This window comes from Trichechus manatus, unplaced genomic scaffold (genome assembly GCF_000243295.1).
Source record: "Trichechus manatus latirostris isolate Lorelei unplaced genomic scaffold, TriManLat1.0 scaffold00003, whole genome shotgun sequence".
Taxonomy (NCBI): Eukaryota; Metazoa; Chordata; class Mammalia; order Sirenia; family Trichechidae; genus Trichechus; species Trichechus manatus.
Genome location: NW_004443939.1, coordinates 34,290,258 through 34,293,547, shown reverse-complemented (window position 1 = coordinate 34,293,547; position 3,290 = coordinate 34,290,258).

The window sequence follows — 3,290 nt, the reverse complement described above, 5'->3', positions numbered from 1 at the left end:
TATGGCCCCTGGACACCCTCTTAGCTCAATAATGAAATCACTCCCGAGGTTCACCTTTCAGCCAAAGATTAGACAGCCCCATAAAACAAAACGAGACTAATGGGGCAGAATAGTCCAGCGACAAGGACTAGAAGGCAGGAGGGGACAGGAAAGCTGGTAATAGGGAACCCAAAGTTGAGAAGGGAGAGTGTTGACATGCCATGGGGTTGTTAACCAATGTCATAAAACAGTAAGTGTACTGTTTAATGAGAAACTATTTGTTCTGTAAACCTTCATCTAAAGTACAACAAAAATAAATAAATAAAATATTTTATTTTGACATGCTAAAAAAAAATGTTTCGTGCACTAACTTTCAGGCACTCTCGCTGGCACTAAGGATACAAACATGACTGAAACATCTCAAAGAGCTTATAAATTCTTAGAGGGAGATAGACACGTGGAGAGAGAGGTGAGTGGCGCCCTCCAGGAGGTGCTGTCTGTACCTTTCCTCATTGGTAAGGTACACAGTGAGCAGGCGCACAGGTCGGAGGCGAACGCTTTCCCTGGCTGTCGGGGGCGCCCTAGTTTATGCTCTGACTCACTTTCCCAAAGGGAGAGAGTGGAAGCTCGGTCCATCCGCAGGATTCCTGGCTTTCTGCGCGTGTCTCTGGATTGTGCGAAGTTACAATGCAGGGTGAGTTAGAGGCGGGGACTCCCTGGAGAAAAGTGAGTGCTGGGAAGGTGCATTTTCCTGGTGTGTTAAATTCCACAGCGTCACCATTTTAGGTTTGAAATGGACCTGGAAGATGACATAAACCAGGCTTACAGAGCAGAATCGTGCCACCCTGGGCTGACGGAGCAGGGCGGCTTCAGCAGGCGCTCCTCTGGCAAGGTCGTCTGGGGCCTGAGGCTGCGTTTAGGGAAGAAGCTGCTGGCCCTTCCCTGCATAGTCTGAGGCACTGGCTGTACCCGGAGTGGCATTAGGGTGGGGTGGGTGTCCCAGGGGTCTGAGGTCCGAGCAAGAAGGCGCCTGGTGGCTGAAGGGGCGAGTAGAGAAGGGCTAGAGGCAACGCTGCTCATGGGGAGAGATGGTGAGTTTAGTTTGAGACTTTTCCTCCTTTCAGTCCAGGTAAATCAACGGGCTCAAGATCACATAGCAAGTTAAAGGTTATTTGCAGAGCCAGAGATTTTAGACAAAACAAAAACTCCTAGATTTTGTTGGTTCCAGTAAAGTAAGGTAGCAGTTAAAACAGTGACCTCGGACACCAGATGACCTGGGTTTCAATCCCGGGGCACCTTGGGAAACTTTCGTTTTCTAAGCCTCAATTTCTTCAGGTCAGAGTAGGGCTTTCCCTGCATGGGAATTTGTTGGGAAATTCCTTGTAAAGTTCTGAGCCTGGCATCTGCCTCCCAATAAATGTTTTATTCCTGTTATTTTTATTTCCACATGATGCCTTTCTCCACCATCCTCAGGGAAACACAATTCTGTTGAAAAATTTTAGGACTGAGAGCTCCCAAAGCCAGTATGATCTTCTGCAGTGTGCTGTAGCTTCTCCCATAAAGCATTTCCAGGCCTTGCTTTCTAGCTTCTTCTTCCTTTCGTAGCATATAGGTTTTGGATGAGGGAACAGTGTGGTCGTTCAATTCCCAAAAACCTCCTCTTAACCACGAAAATCTCTGAATCAGCACTATGTGGATAGAAGGGAGAATTGAACAGTTTTTAAGGAACTAAGTCTTAGGCATTTGTTCTCAGAAAATATTAAGTATAAACACAGAATTGCCATATGCAAGCCTTTTCTGAAACAAGAAGTTAGAAAGAAGAATGATAATAAATGAAAGATTTAATTGGCTACTGGTTTTCCTTGGCAAAGCTTGATTAATATAAAAATGGTCGGTTCTTAGCACCACAACATGGAGTCTACTACCTGCCAAGCACTGCTGCACTGTACTCTTGTGGTATAAAGACCTCACGTTCTAGATGGGGAGGCAGGTGTATGCTACTAGACAGTACCAATGCAGACAGATGGTAAAATGGAGAAACAAGGGGTTTGGGGGAGCATAGCAGAAAGCATGACTATACACGTGTGGGAGAGTTGAGAAAAGTATCACAGGAAGGCATTTGAGTTGGGTCTCAATCTGTGAGCAGGATTTCAACAGCAAAAAAGTGGGTTCCAGACACGGAATATGCCAAGGAGCAGAGGTGAGAGGGCCTGACTTAACTTGGGAAATGCAGAAGCTGAGTGTGAGTGAACAGGGGTTGGGGTATGTGCAGATGGAGAGAGGTTAAGTTGGGGCCAAAACAAAATACTAAGAGTTTGGATTTTACCCTTTATGCAGTAGAATCAATGGACATGCTTAAAACCCTTTCATTACCAAATTTTTATTCTTTAAAATTTTTTTTGATGACATGTGTTTTCGGTATTGGGATGCATGCTTACTAATTGAGTGTGTTTAAATTTTTGGTTGGTAGTAGGGATTTTGAGAAATATGATCTGGTAATACAAGCCACCAATAAAGCAAGTGGCACATCTGACTCCACCAATCTATGGTATGACAATATATCAATAAAACTAAATAGAGAATTTATTGCGGGTGCCTTTCCATTAGGTTAGCCCTGGTGGTACAGTGGTTAAGAGCTTGGCTGCTGACCAAAAAGGTCGGTAGTTTGAATCCACCAGCTGCTCTTTGGAAACCCTATGGGGCAGTTCTACCCTGTCCTATAGGGTTGCTATGAGTCGAAATTGACTGTGACGGCAGTGGGTTTGGTTTTGGGGGGTTTTCCATTAGGTTAAATGGGGAACCTCTGGTTTTCCAAATATGACAGAGAAAAACCAAAACAAACCCATCAGGGCTCCCTGTCACACAGGAAAGCCATAATTATGCTTGCAAGCCTTATCTCACAGAAATAAAGGGAAAAAAGGCAAAAGTTTACAACACTAACACATCCAGGAAGTGTCACTTAATAGAATGCTCAACCTACACAACAGTGAGGCTCCAACTCTGGTCTCCTGAGCTTCATGCATTTCAAAAGGGATCTACCTTGATGCTAAATGCATTAAAACCAGAATAATGTACTACCTATGAGATCCAGAGGCATAAAAAGTGGTTGATATACTGTTAAACCAATAGTAACTAAAGAGTTAAGGCTAAGGAGTAGGGAGATTGGGTTGGCTTTATATGGACTTGGCTGTGTTGGCCCTGTGGAGGAAGACTGGGCTTGGGAGAGGCTGTGTGAGGGAGAGTGTTTAGGACATTGTTGCCAAAGTCAGGCAGGTTAGAACAAAACCTAGACTTAGGTGGGGTGGTGATGA